Raw genomic sequence first — 15,080 nt, 5'->3', positions numbered from 1 at the left:
GGTACCGTTGTGATAAGGGTCAGAGCCTAACTAGTTTCCTACAGGTCAACCTGTTTCCCATCTGCTATTATTGCAAACGATGCTGTCGTGAATAAAGCTAGACACCCATCATTTCACACGTGTGCAAACATCTGAGGGGTGAATCTCTAAAAGTGGGATCGCTGACTCAGAGAAACTACGCACCTGTAATTCTACAGGTTTCGGTAGATTTTTTCCAACTTGCTCCCCGTGGGATTTGTACAAATTATTATTCTATAAACAATGCACGTTAAAGCCAATTTTCCCACCGCCTCAACAAGAAAAGTAAGTTATTAAACCCTCAGATTTTTGCCGATCTGATAGGTAACATGTTTCAGAGTGCAAAGTAAAGACGGTAAACCTTGGGGCACCTGGTGGCTCAGTCGGTTAAGCGTCCGACTTTGGCTCAGGTCATGATCTCACGGTTCATGGGTTCGAGACCCGCGTCAGGCCCTGTGCTGACAGCTCAGAGCCTGGAGCTGCTTCAGATTCTGTGTCTTCCTCTCTCTCTGACCCTCCCTTGCTCACGCTGTCTCATTCTCTCTCTCTCTCAGAAATAAATAAAACATAAAAAAAAAAAGACATAAAACTCAAAATGTTTTAAATTTGGAAAGTCTATCAGTATGATTTATCATATTAACAGAATAAGAGGGGAAATAAACACTAAGTAATAAACACTAAGAAAGCACTCACTAAGATTCAATACCCATTCATGGCAAATACTCTTAACAAAGAAGGAAGGGAAGGGAATGCTCTTAACGTTATCGAAACCTAGCTACCAAAATATCTATAAATAACCGTTTACCGTGGGTGAAGTCTTGGAAGCATTTTCACCTAAACCAGATACCCCCAGAAGGATGCTATCACTACTACTATCCACCCCGCACTTGGAATCCTAATCAGTCAAACAAAACACTGTGAAATTCTACAAACGGTTAGAACTGAAAAGAAAGCTCAACGAGATTTCCGGACACAAGATCAATGTTCCAAAATGAAAATCATTTCTAAAGATGAAGAAGATTTCATTAGAAATGTAAAATGAAAGAATCCATTCGAGCAGGACACAAAACCACAGGATGCCTACAGGCAGAAAGATATCTGATAAAAGAAATGCAACACCTCTATGAAGAAATTTGCAAATCTTTTTTGAAAGCTGCAGAAGAAACAGCAATATAAGTAAGCTGAATATACGGTAATAAATCTATACACAATGTTATTCCAATAAATATCAAATTTTCATGTCATCGACAAGACGATTTCATACTTCTTATGGAACTGTAGAAGACTAAGATGAGCCAAGACAATTCGGAATAAGCACTGGGCCTTGTTCTACAAGATGGGGACACTGGTCATAAGCTATACTAATTAAAACAGTAGAGTATTGCCGTGGAAATAGACCAATAGATCAAGGGAACAGAACAGAGAGCTTAGAAACAGACACACAAAGGTAGAGTAGTGTGGTTCATAACAAAGGGGGCATTTCTTTTCTACTGGAACATGGAAAAAGGGAGACAAAATGAAAGCAGACTAATAACCCCAATAAGAATAAATAATCGCGAACACATGCCAAGAGGTAGCAGCCAGGCACAGTTCACAGGCTTTTTGTATGTAACTCATATAATCCCCACAGCCTCGCAATGGCCCTCACAGGAGCAGAGATTCGGCGAAGTCAGATAACCAACCCCAGGGCACAGGACTAGGAAACGGATCCCCAGGATCCCAACCGAGATAAGCTAGTCTGTGTTCCTAACCTTGACACTCTGTGGCTTCTAACACAGCAGACGTGAAGGGAAAGAAAAGAAATCATAAACACAAGGATTTTATAGAACAAAGGACTCCATGACGTTACAGGGCAAAAGACCTGTGCCATTAGAGAAGAAAATACAGGAACACATGAAAGTGCCGAGTTTTGGGGGCGCCTGGGTGGCTTAGACAGTTAAGTGTCCGACTTCAGCTCAGAGCATGATCTTGGTTTGGGAGTTCGAGCCCCGCGTCGGGCTCTGTGCTGACAGCTCACAGCCTGCAGCTGCTTCAGAGTCTGTGTCTCCCTCTCTCTCTGCCCCTCCCCTGCTCACGCTCTGTCTCTCTGCGTCCCTCAATAACAAATAAAAACGTTAAAAAAAATTTATAAAAATTTTTTTAAAAAGTGCAGAGTTTTCATAATCAGAATGTTACAGGAAAAAAGAAACAATAGTTTTATTTTTTTTAATATGAAAACAGGCACAAAATAGGAAAAAGAGGACACACTTAGAAGCCACGAATTCCATACAAACAGGCTTAAGCCTGGAGGGCTCGAGGAAGTGTAAATAGATGCCCATTCCAACTGACCCCCCAAAACAGGAGTAAAAAAGGATTCCCCCCCCCCCAAGCTCACAGCGGGTGGGAATTCCGGGGTCGGGGACTGGGCTGGAGTTCAGGGAGGAAGGGAGGAATCCACAGGGGGGCTTGTGGAAGGCAGCTTCTGGAATATAAGCCGGAGGCTCAGAGGCCTCCCTGCGGACCAGCACTTCCTTCACCTACCACAGCCTTCGAAAGGCTGCCAGCCCCCGCTCCTCCCCTCTGGAAAAAGAGCATCCCTGCGGCGCAGAATCATTGCACACTCACCAGCTTCCTTCCAGACCTTTAATGGTTTCTAAAACCCTGCTAATTGTCTCAGGCCAAGGGTAGTGCTTTCCTCCGAGTGTGGATTTACACAAAGGGCAGGGGCTTCCCGGCGGCCCGTCCGCAGCAGCACAGATCCACGGAGGAAGCCAACTTTGGCGGTAACGCCGCCGTCCCTCAGGGGGTCCTGATCCACTTGGCCCCATGCATCCTTTGGTCGATCTCCTTGGTAACCAAGATGCTTACGGATCAGTAGATGAATGTTGAACGGTGGATTCTTGACCTGGGAAGCCAGTTCCCGGTTATGAAAATTTCATATGAACATGTATTTTGATTCAGGGTGTTTTTTGTGTGTGTTTGTTTGTTTTGTCACAGACAGCATCATCTTGCCAAACTCCAGTACTGATTTGGGGAACGGCTGACGCTATAAAAATAACAGCATAAAAGTGCCTTGACTATCTTGGGGCTGACAACCCGTCTGGGGAAACGGAACAAAGCCCTGGTCGCTTTGCTCTGTGCCGGGTGACAAGGCAGAGGACCGCGGTCGCTGGGCCAGCCCGCCGACACGCCGCTGCCGCACAGACGTGTGCAGAGCCTTTTCTGACAACAGACCCCACCTGACTCCAGCTGCTGTGGGAGAAGGAACAAGCGTGACCCACGTTTCGTAGCCTCAGCACATAGACAGTATATTTAGCAAATCTTTTGGGAGAAAAAAAACCTTGCTTATCATGGTGAAGCCAGATAAACATGTAAGAAATAGCCATTTTCTGAATGTAATTTTAATAACGTGGCATTCTTTCTTCTGAAAAGTATGCGATACATTGTTTAACATTGCTTTAGCCTATGGATATGTGAACTTTACACTAGAATTTTACATGGATGAATAAGTCCATAATTTTCTATAAACGGGGGGGAGGGGGCGTTCTAGAACCAAAGGCATGAGTTTGTCTCCTCATGTATCCATTTCCCAACTCAAAAATGTGACTCTGTCCCCAGTTACAAGCAAAGACCTTGCTTCTTAGTTAACATGTCACACAAGACGCCTCATAATTGGGTCCTTGCCCACCTTTTCCCTGCACAGAGAACCGATCTCCCGGATTTGCATCATCTTACAGAGAAACTGCAGTGTTAGCTTGGCCCACGGTCACAGCCAGGGGTAAAGAGAAGAACCTGGATTACCCGATAGGCTGACTTATTGCTCCACTGAGCGCTCGGGGAAGGTGAGCGCTGCGAAGCTGCCTTGGGGTCTCCAAAGGCATCAGTTTCAGGAGACAGAGAAAAGAAGCAGCCAGAGAGAAGCCGGAATAAGCACCGGACTCTTGGCTAATCCCTTGGCCTGAACTTTGTGTCCAAGGCCACAGTGCGAGTCACCCAACAGCAGCTACGCTGGTAGACTTCCTCGGGTGGATGAAATGCCACTTAGCTTTGTTCCATTTTGCAACTTATTTCCTTCCATCTGTATATTTACTTACGATATTGAAATCGCTCATCTCACCAAAGAAGCAGGAAGGGGAGTCAAGGATGAGCCCAAAGTATGTCATTCGAGGAACTAGTTGAGCAGCAGAAGCATCTAGCGGAAGAGCAGTTTTAGGGGAAGAGGCTGACTCAGGAGTTCAGCTTGAGGTGCACTTGAGCTGGGGTGTTTGAAGGGCATCTAGGCTGAGATGTCAAGCGAACATTTAAAAGGACAAGTCGGTGGGGGAGATAGAGCTTAAGCTGGGGGAGGACAGGGAGCAGCTGAAGCCCTGGGCTTACCCTGGGGACAGGCTGCGGAGTGAGTAGTGAATGGGGCTCGCCCGGGCGCCTCCCAGGTTTACCTTGTGGAGGACGCGTGACTGAGGTCGAGTGAAGACGGGCACCGGGAAGGGAGCACAGGCTTCACAGGGTGAGGACTTCTAGCTAGAGGATGCAGGCCCAGGGGCCTGCACGTGGCGCGGAGAGGGCACCCGCCCCCTAGTTCTGGGGCCACTTGGAGTGCAAATGCCCCGCGTTTGACCGGCTGACAGACGCAGGCTTGTTCTCACAGGACAGTCCGGGCTCAGTGAAGACAAAGAAACAGAAGGAATCTCCTAAGAAGGGTCTACAGATACAGGGGAAGGAAGTCTGTTTTTCGCAGAATGGCTCCTCCCCCAGGCATAGTACATGAGTTTGCCAACAGTGGACAAACGGCGGCCAGGGTCATGGTCTCGTTGATCGAGAGAAGTGTTTGTTTGTGTTTTCATATTTCTACATCTCCAAAGCCTGCAATAGGTTTTTTTAAAGTGTTTAACTCGTATGGAAAGTTTGACTGCTCAGTCTCTTGCTGATTCTGCATTCTACTGGGCATTTTGAATGCTAGCAATCGTTACACAATAATTTCGATGCAGACCCAAAAGAGTGTAAGAAATTCATTTTGTACCTGAATTTTCGTCCGTACACATCTGGTGATTAGATCTCTGTTATGAGCTTGTCTTGGTCTCATTTGCTCCTTTTTTTCCCCTAAAAGTGAAGCAGTAGAACGCATTCTGGTTAATTTGGTGTTTGGTTATTTAAGTCATAATTAATCCAAACGTGCTGCCCACACAACTCCACTCTCACCGTCCTCAGAAGGATTATGGTGTTTAGTTTAGCTGTTACCTGTCAGGTGGAGACTAGGGAGAGGACATGGTCACAGAACCGCAGGCGAACTTTTTAAAGACCACCTTCTCAGAGAGGAAAAATGCTATACGTCCAGCTCTTGAGGAGAGACGTGTTTCTCTGGTTAAAAACTCAACGAATAAATCCAATTGGACACGGCATTAAATTGAAAATTTCAAATATTAATCTTGTTTTCCCATGCCATGTGGGGATTTGTGACCATCCACAACCATCTGGCCCCTTCTTTCTCAATATGTTATCAAATCTTGGAAGTGCTGTTTGAACAAAGGGGTCTTAAAGTTACCAAAAAAAACCTGCAAAAGAAACCTGTGATTCTGATTAGTTGTTCTTTTAAGGTTCCCGGACCCAGTCGCAATGCCGCGGGGGAGAGGGGGGTCTTCCCACCGTGCCGTGGGGGAGGGGGGGGTCTTCCCACGTGCACACAACACTAAGCAATTCTAGGACGTCAGCAGGGCGTCAAAGAATCCAACTCCTTTCGGACACGCTACTTGGAAACAGCATCAGAGGCCACAGGTTAGGGGTTCCGTCTCACAAGACTGTCTCCCACCCCCCACTTCAGACCCCAGGCTGTTACCTGTGCTTCTGACAAATTGGCTACAGCCTGGAGGCTTTAACAACCTCTTGCCTGAGTTCCATTGATTTGCTACAGTGGCTCACAGACTCAGGAAACACTTACTACATTTTAACAGCCAAGGGAAGAGATACAGACGACAAGGTTTGGGGAAAGGGGGCGGAGCTTTCCTCCCCTCTCCAGGGACTTTGCCGTCCCCACATCTCCAAGAATTCACCAACTGGGAAACTCTCCAAACCTTTGGGGTTTTATAGAGGTTTCATTATACAATCGTGATTGACCAAGTTCACTGGCCATTGGTCAACTCCCTCCAGCCTCTCTCTCCCAGAGGTCAGGGCTCCATCCCTCTAATCACCCGGTTGGTTCTCCGGGCAACCAGGCCCATCCTTAGGGCTTCCAAGTTCACCTCATTAACATAACAAAAGACACCTTTATCGCCCTTATCCTAGGAAATTCCAAAAGTTTTAGGAGCTGTGAGTCTGAAACCGTAGATAAAAACCAAATACAGAACAGAAATTTATTTTGGTCGTTTGAATGGCCAAATGTATATTTCTTATAAATCACAATATCACAGTTGTCTTAGTTGGTAATTTATCTCCGTTGACAGCTAATCATAGTAATAATGATGCAGTTGACAATTCTGTATCACTAGCTGTAAAAATTATGGTAAGATTTCCCTGTCAAATCAGATGATCATGTTCCTTTTAAATTTAAGTTAATTTTTTAAAAAGTGTATTGCAAAGGGGCGCCTGGGGGGCTCAGTCAGTTGAGCATCTGGCTTCGGCTCAGGTCGTGATCTCATGGTTCATGAATTCAAGCCCCTAGTTGGGCTCTGTGCTGATGGTTTGGAGCCTGAAGCCTGCTTCAGATTCTATCTCCCTCTCTCTCTCTCGGCCTCTCCCGTGCTTGCGCTCTCATTCTCTCTCTCTCTTAAAAATTAGCAAACATTAAAAATATTTTAAGTATATTGCAAAAACAAATTATTGAGACTACACTAAAATAAAAAGCCTTTGCACAGCGAAGGAAATCATCAACAAAATGAAAAGTCAACATACGGGAAGGGAGAAGATATTTGCAAATAATGTACCTAGTGAAAATGAGATTTCAAGATACGGCAAGCAAGCCTAGCCGAAAGAATCTCTTTTTTAAAAATCAGGCAGGGATGCAGGTGCCTAGCTAGCTCAGTTGGTAGAGCATTCAACTATTGATCTTGGGGTTGTAAATTTGAACCCCAAGGTGGCTGTAGACATTACTTAAAAATATAAACCTTTAGAATAAAATAAAACAGGGCCAGGAGGCCCTAAGGGAGAAGGAATGAATGCACATTCTCTTCAAGGACCTATGAACTCTTCACCAGCTGCAAGCCGTGAGGCTGGACCCCTTCCTTACCAAGACATGGGAATCTTTCCCATTCTTCACTTCAATAGGAGCCTGTGAGACTTGGCATAGTTCAGTCCCTCATTTGCATACTAACCCAATCAATCCCAGCTAAGGTAGTTTCAATCCCTGTTTTGCATCACAGACCTGACTGAGAACTGCACTTGTAACCCTTTGCCTTTATAACCGTGTCCCTTCTTTGTCTTCCTCTCAGCATAATTCAGGTTTATACCTGAACCTGTGTTTCCATTATTACAATTCCACTTGTTCAAATATACTTAATTTTTCAGTGAATTCTTATTTGGTCAACACCCATAAGGGATTAATATCCTAACTACAAAGAGAATTTATGCAACTCAAAAAAAAAAAAAAAAAAGGAATAATCCAATTTAAAAATGGGTAGAAGACCTAAATAAGCATTTTTCCAAAGAAAGCATACAGGCGGCCAACAAGACGCATGAAAAGACGCGCAACATCACTCATCACCAGGGAAATGCAAACCAAAACTGCATGAGAGATCACCTCACACCTGTCAGAATGGCTAGGTTCAAAAAGACAAGAAAGAACAAGCGTTGGTGAGGATGTGGAGGAAAGGGAATCTTCCTGCACCGTTTTAGCACTGTAAACTGGTGCAACCACTGTGGAAAACCGTATGGAGTTTCCTCAAAAAGTTAAAAATAGAAATGCCATACGATTCAGTAATTCCACTAGTGGTTATTTACTCAAAGAAAATGAAAAGATATATGCACCCCACATTTATTGCAGCATTATTTATAATAGCCAACATATGGAAGTAACCCCAGTGTCCCTTGATAGATGAATGAATAAAGATGCGGGATGCACATTTCCATATAGTGCATATGTACAGTATATATTACTCAGCTACAAAAAAAGAATGAGATCTTGTCATTTGTGAAAACATGGTGGATGGACCTAGAGGGTATTATGCTAAGTGAAATGAGTCAGAGAAAGACAAATACTATATGATTTTACATATACATGTAGAATCTAAAAAGTCAAAACAAATGAAGAGATATTCTTCCTTAAAGAATATTTCAAATGAATAAGTGTACAAGAAACGAGGAAAATAGAAGACCACCATTAGAATACCACAGTAATAATTTCTGTAAGCAATCTCACTAACGGGTGGCAAAAATAGGTGAAAATTTAAGGAGAGAGAGGGTCCTTACATACTCTCAAAATATCCTTCTCCAATAAATATTTAGCTATTAAAAACAAAAATAGTAATTTTATAATGGAGATTCTGGCAAATGCCACCTTAACCAAGTGCTCCACATTTAATCATAAATCCCCTGTTGTAGGCAACATGGTCCTCTCAATCCATTTCCAAATCCTAGTTGCTGACATCCATGAACGAATATGTAAGATTACATGGCAAAAGAAACTTTGCAGATATTCCTTGAAATAGGGAGATTATCCCAGATTATCTGAGTGGGCCCAATCTAACCATGTGAGTCCTTAAAAGCCAAGAATTTTCTCTAGCTGGATTCAGAGAAATATTTGAAGCATGAGAAGATTTCAAACCACCATGGCTGACTTGAAGATGAGGGGCCAAGGACCTGAGCCTCATGGAAATGAATTCGGCTGGGACAAGCTTGGGTGTAGATTCTCTCCCGCGGCCACCAGGTAAGAGCCTGGCCGGCCAGCATTTGATTTCAGCCTTGTGAGACCCTAAGCAGAGTGTCAAGCCTACCAGTCAACTGATTTACAGAACTGTGAGATAATAAATGGGCATGATTTTAAGACACCCAGTTTGTAATAAGTTGTTACACAGCAATATAAAGCTAATATCCTCACTATTGTGGATCACTGAAAAGCCATCCCTTTATCTGCATAATTAGCTTTTGGGCCGGCATGAGAAATAGACACACATTCCATGAACCTGTCTGTATCACACGTCCGGGGACTTAAATGCTATTGCTCCAGAGTCTGAATGCTCCCCTACTTTCCCCTGCTCATCACTCCAAATGTGGCCACTGCGTATTAACTATATTTTCTTTTCTGTATTCCTGATGCTCTGGCACCTGGGGGCCTAATGATCCTGAAGACACTTCCCCTCCGCAGGCTAACTAATTCCTGGGGACAGCACAGGACTTCCCTATGAGTACGCTTTCACAAGCAAACCAACCCATCCAGAGCCACCATTACTGTCCTTATCAAGGTCCATTACTGTCTTTATCAAGGTCAGACGCCTCAAGGCCAGGAACCAGGCAAATCAGAAGAGCCCTTCTGAGCAGGCCTTCCCAGAACCCCCTGAAATTATCCAAACCAGCCACTCCTGGATTTACGGAGTCTGTCTGTCTGCCTTGCCCAGTCCTCCTCCAAAAAACACAATAAAGCTCTTGCCTCTGCTTTCCCCTCATTCCTCCGGCTTCTGATCAACACTGGGGCTTCCTCACGTGGCCCTGCTTGGTCAAGCACACACCGTCCTTTCGGGAACTGTAACGATCTTTTCAACGGCAATCATCTTCTGATCTGCTGCCCTCCCCAAGCCTGAATAAAACCAAAATCCTGAGTACATTTTAGGACACACTGGTCTTTCACCCACCCAGACCACAGCTAATAGCCCCAGGTTTTCACCTGTGCACCAGGGGTAACAGGGTAACATAATCCAGAGACCCACACAACCATGAAAGGGGTCACTTTCGGAGCCTACACAATGGAACCCAATCCTAGGGTCCCAGCCCAGCCCAGCCGACTTCCGGGTTGTGGAAAGAAACCCAATTCCCATCCACAAGACTCTTCTGGCATTCCAAGCCTTCCATGCCCCAGACCCCAGTTCTTTTTGGCTAATTGAAAGGAGGAGGCCCTCATTTTCCAACCCAGAATGGCTCATCATGGGAACACATGATCCTTAAAGTAAAAATCATTTTTTCAAACTCCAGGGTGACTTCTATGGACCAGAGAAGACAATCAAAACAGTTAATGCTGCTTTTTCCCAAAACCCGAGTTCCACCATAGTAAATAGTTGTATGTGCAGAACCAATTTCTAATCTAATTTCCATATTTAGAAAAGAAAATATTTAGGCTGCCTGGGTGACTCAGTCTGTTAAGTGTCTGACTTAGGCTGTTGTGGGGCTTGAACTCACCAACTGTGAGATCATGACCTGAGCCTGGTAAAAGATCATTACCTGAGCACATGCAAAGAATCTATGTTAAATACTTTGCTGTTTACCCACCAAGTTCACATACATGTTGTTGCAACTGTCATTTGTAACAAAAGGGCAGCACTTAACCCACTTTTGGTGAATACTTGAAAATTATCTGTAAAAGCTCTGAATTTTAGATTTTGTGTGTGTGTTTTCTTATAAGATTTTAGGTACTCATTTAAAAAAATTTTTTTTGTGTTTATTCATTTTTGAGAGAGAGAGAGAGACAGACAGAGGTGAGCAGGAGAGGGGTCGAGAGAGAGAATCTGAAGCAGGCTCCAAACTCTGAGCTGTCTGTACAGAGCCCGACATGGGGCTCGAACCCACTGAACTGTGAGATCATGATCTGAGCTGAAGTTGGCCTCTTAACCTACTGAGCCACCCAGGTGCCCCTATGTGCTTATTTAAAATTCTAGTTACCATCTGAGAAACCAGACCTCGAATTAGAAGTCTGTATAATCAGGGGCCCCTGGGTGGCTCAGTCGGTTGAGCATCCGACTTTGGCTCAGGTCATGACCTAGCGGTCCATGGGTTCAAGCCCTGCATTGGGCTCTGTGCTGACAGCTCAGAGCCTGGAGCCTGCTTCAGATTCTGTGGCTCCCTCTCTCTCTGCCCCTCTTCTGCTCTCTCTCTCTCAAAATAAACAAACTTAAGAATAATTAAAAGAATAAAAAGAGGCTTATACTCTTCAAACTTGTCAAGGTCATGAAAGAGAATGACTGTCTCAGGTGTCCTTCCAGAGTAAAGGGCACTATAGATGTATGGTAAGTAAAGTGAAGTGGGATTTGAGACTGAAGCCCGGGACCGATTGACAAAATCGATGCGTCTGTGGACTAGAGAACAGTATTTTCTCACTGTTGGTTTTCAGTTTCGATTGTGTCTGAAAATTCATCTCAAATGGCTTAGAAAAAAACAATACATACACGGGAACATAGAGAAAAAGGGGAGAGAATGATAAAGCAAATGTGATAAAATGTCAACATCCGTGTGATCTGGGCACTTCTGGAATTTTTGTTCGGTTCGCAATTTTTCTGCAGATCTGAAACGATTTTTTAAAGTAGACTCAACATTCAACGTGGGCTCAAACTCACAACCTCAAGCTCAAGAGTTGCATGCTCTACCAACTGAGCCAGCCAGGTGTCCCTGATACAATGTTTTAAATCCACTCACGTAGGCACTCTCCTGCTCGTCCAAATAAACGTAAAATGGCATAGCTATATGCAGAACAGTGATCTGTTTTTTCCTCCCTGTTTGATTTCACAAAGCAGTAAAACTTATTTTCCTTATTTTTCTCCTAGTATTCTAGCCAAGTTCATGGTTTTACTTCCTTGACACATAATCTTTTCTTTCCTTATTCTACCCACCCCCACGACACTGGAAAACTCTGGTTTCTAAGAGATACTGCACAACATTGAGCTTTAACATCTTTCCATTTAAGGCCAAAATTCTAACAAGATTTGGGCTTTCTTATTCCATAAGTATCCCCCATACATCAACCCAGCTGCAGGAGGGAAGCCTTGTTCCCAGATAAGAAGAAAAAACTCATTTTCAAATCATGACCAATAATAACATAATAAATAGAAAAAGAAGAAGCTAATACCTCCATTAATCTAGTCCAGGAACATCAGGCTCTAAACCTGAAAGGATCTGAGTTATGGTTTGGAGCCTCTTCCCCAGACTCAGACAATTCCCAGACATTAGCCCGAACATTCCAGGAGGGTCCTCTGCTCCCATTAGAATAACCCTAGTGTTCTCTGTTCATGTTTTCTCCCCCATTTTATGTTCTCCCAATTTTGACTGCTATTACAGCAAATTCCCCCAGAATATAACGAAATGGCCCCGTAGCAAAATGTGCACTTGCCACTGAAGATGTGGTACAACCTGAAGATGAAAACCTATGGAATTCCCTTACCTTCAAGTAGCAGCTATGTGCAACAGGCTCCACGTCTGGATCGGGTCCCTGGGGGGTTGAGGCTACCTCAATGCATGCAGAATATATAGGGAGAGATTATATATCCGGGTTTTTCATTACACAAGGTATTTTTGATGGGTTCTCAGCCAAGATCCACTTAAAAACAAAAGCTACACAAAGACTACAAAAAGGCCACACAAAGTTTAAACAAAAGGCTAAAGAAAGACCAAACAAAAGCCAAAGAAAGTTTAAACAAAGAGTGAAACAAAGACAAAACAAAGGCCAAACAAAGACAAAAACAAAGACAAAAACAAAGGGCAAAGGAAAATCTAAACAAAAGCTAAGCTAAGCTACAACCATACTACACACACACACACACACACACACACACACCACATTCACACTATATCTCCACATACACTCATATATTTCAGTCCCCCACCTCTCTCATCCCACATAATCAACGCTCCATGTCAAACCCCTCACCAAGGCTCCCCCATACCAATTCCACAGCACATCAAACCATGTGCCAGGTCCAACCAAACCAAACATCAGGTCACTCACCAAACCACACACCCTTTACCGAATGCCCACATGTTTGGAATCAGGGACATGCATAGAGGAGAAATGGGAAGGCATGGGGAGAGGACGGTCATCTCCAAGTCACAGAGAGGGGTCTGGAACAGATCTCCTCTCACAAGCCTCAGAAGAAACCAACCCTGCCGACACCTTGATCTCAGACTTCAAGCCTGAGGACAGTGAGGCAATACATTTGTGACTTAAGCCAGCTGGTTTGTGGTACTTTTTACAGCATCCCTAGCTAGTTAAAATGCCATAGTCCCTGTAAGCACTATTTTAATTAGTTTTCATATTTATCAAAAGAATTCTTGCATGAAGTTATAAAAGTATTCAGACTTATGCTGTGTGTCAACTACACTCAAAAAAATGTTTAAAAGGCTTATATCGAAAACCAATAGCCCCTTTTGCCGCCTCGCTCCACTCCATAATCGCACTTACCAGAGGCAACCACATTGCCACATTTAACTTTTTTAAGCTATTTTTCCTAGATTTATTTCCACATTACTAAATAATTCTACAAACAGGCATTTACACATTATTACTTATTGTAGGCTTTTGATTTCTTAATGAGGGTTTCATTTTCTTACTCTCTACTCTTTGCTCTCTTCTCCTTCACCCACTGAATGTAGTCATGTCGGCCAGTATCTCTATTCCTAGAAATATATGAATAATATTATTTCCTACAGGGGCGCCTGGGTGGCTCAGTGGGTTAAGAGTCTGACTTCAGCTCAGGTTCGTGAGTTAGAGTCCCATCAGGCTCCGTGCTGACAGCTCAGGGCCTGGGCCTGCCTCGGATTCTGTGTCTCCCTCTTTCTGCCCCTCCCTTGCTTGTGCTCTTTCTCTCAAAAATAAGTAAATATTTTAAAATAAATAAACATTCTTTCCTACAGAAACTTGTGATCAACTCTATTATTTCCTGCCTCTTTACAACTTCATTTTTTCTGGAGTTAACAATTACCCTGTTTTTGCTTTCATTTACTTATTTTAATTTGCTTAGTTTTAATTTATGTATTATTCATTTTTTCCCAAGCAGTCCAATAGATCTCTCAAATATCTATCAATAATTTTCTGAAGTGTTCCTATCTATCAAATAATCATTCCCATCTACTGTCTTCTATAATTGTCTATTCTCTAATTGTTCTATTTTTAGACTGGACTCTCAAAGCCAGTGGGGGGGGGGGGGCTCCTATTGCTTTGCTGTAATAGGTCACCTGTGCCCAGATTCCAGAGATTCTCAGTTTTGGTTTGCCCTCTCATTTTTCTGAAGCACAACTCTAGGGGCACCTGGGTGGCTCTAAGCCACCTGACTTAAGCGGCTGACTTCTGCTCAAGTCATGATCTTGCGGTTCGTGGGTTCGAGCCCCCCTGGAGCCTGCTTCGGATTCTATGTCTCCCTCCCTCTCTGTCCCTCCGCTGCTCACGCTCTGTCTCTCTCTCTCAGAAATAAACAAAACATTTAAATTTTTTTTAAATAAATAAAAAAATAAAGCCTTGGTTTGCAAGAATAATTCATTCTGGAAACATGCTTGTAATCTCAAGCACTTGTATATCAAAGTGAATTTCAGGAACTATTGGCTCAGTTGTGATCATGTGACATTCAGCATCACGTACTACTCATATTGCAAGACATCCCTCATTTATCAAGTTACGATTTATTCTAAATGTTTGCTCATCTCGCGGAACACCCAGAACAAGTTACAATTCAAGGTTTTACTCTCTATGTAAAATGAATTTTTTTGAGTGCTTGAATACCTGAAAGCTACTTTATTCTATTCTCGTACTTGGTTGTTTGCTTGTTTGGGTATAGAATTCTGGGCTGCAAATTAGAATTTTTTTCTAATTAATTTTCTGATTTTTCTGGGTGGCTCAGTCATTCGAATATCTGACTCTTGATTTTGGCTCAGTCATGATCCCAGAGTCATGGGATTGAACCCCATGTCAGGCTCTGTGCTGAGCGTGGAGCCTGCTTAGGATTCTGTCTCCCCCTCTGTCCCTCCCATGCTTTCTCTCTCTCTCTCTCTAAAATAAAATTTAATGTTTTTTTTTTTATTTTAAAAATTAAAGGGGTGCCGGGCAGTTCAGTTGGTTAAGTGTCCGGCTTCAGCTCAGATCATGGTCTCATGGTTTGTGGGTTCGAGCCCTGCGTTGGGCTCTGTGCTGACAGCTCAGAGCCTGGAGCCTGCTTCTGGGTCTGTGTCTCCCTCTCTCTCTGCTG

At 43.6% G+C, this 15,080-nt stretch overlaps 1 protein-coding gene across 2 annotated transcripts in view; it reads right to left on the bottom strand.

Moving 5' to 3' along the window:
• MOBP (myelin associated oligodendrocyte basic protein) overlaps positions 1-12,411 on the bottom strand; it is a 55,973-nt gene extending 43,562 nt beyond the window's left edge. The window contains exons 1-2 of one of the 2 annotated variants that reach the window (XM_077754249.1): positions 12,287-12,411; positions 5,018-5,097 (exon numbers count right to left, since the gene is read on the bottom strand). The gene's annotated coding sequence lies outside the window, so the exon portion shown is untranslated. The remainder of the gene's footprint in view (positions 1-5,017; positions 5,098-12,286) is intronic. The other variant, XM_077754248.1, reaches the window with a different exon arrangement.
• Positions 12,412-15,080: the final 2,669 nt, after the last annotated feature.

The sequence above is a fragment of the Crocuta crocuta genome, unplaced genomic scaffold (genome assembly GCF_008692635.1).
Source record: "Crocuta crocuta isolate KB4526 unplaced genomic scaffold, BGI_CrCroc_1.0 scaffold70, whole genome shotgun sequence".
Taxonomy (NCBI): Eukaryota; Metazoa; Chordata; class Mammalia; order Carnivora; family Hyaenidae; genus Crocuta; species Crocuta crocuta.
The sequence above is the reverse complement of the archived record's forward strand: the minus strand, read 5'-3'. Positions and strand labels throughout refer to the sequence as shown.